The sequence below is a fragment of the Eurypyga helias genome, unplaced genomic scaffold (genome assembly GCF_000690775.1).
Source record: "Eurypyga helias isolate BGI_N326 unplaced genomic scaffold, ASM69077v1 scaffold42145, whole genome shotgun sequence".
In the NCBI taxonomy this organism is placed as follows: domain Eukaryota; kingdom Metazoa; phylum Chordata; class Aves; order Eurypygiformes; family Eurypygidae; genus Eurypyga; species Eurypyga helias.
In genome coordinates this window covers 1-343 of record NW_010250231.1, presented here as the reverse complement: position 1 = coordinate 343, position 343 = coordinate 1, and positions in this window count along the sequence as shown.

Sequence of the window (343 nt, the reverse complement as noted above, 5' to 3'; positions counted from 1 at the left end):
GGGGGGGCACCGGGACACCCCCAGCCACAGCCAAAAGTTCCGTTAGGGGGCTGGAAACGGTGCCAAATTGACCCAGAAGGGTGGCAAACGAGCATGAAATGGCCAGAAAATGACTCAAAACAGCCAGAAGCTGACCCAAAATGGCAGCAAACGATCTCAAAATGGCAAAAAAGTGGCTTGAAATGTGCAGAAACTGGCCCAAAAACAGCCTCGGAGTGGCCCCAAATGGCCATAAACTGCTGTAAAACTGGCCTGAAATGGTCACAAACTGGCCTGGAACAGCTGCAAACTGGCCCAAACCAGCCAGAAACGGCTGCAAACTTGCCCAAAACAGCTGCTAGCC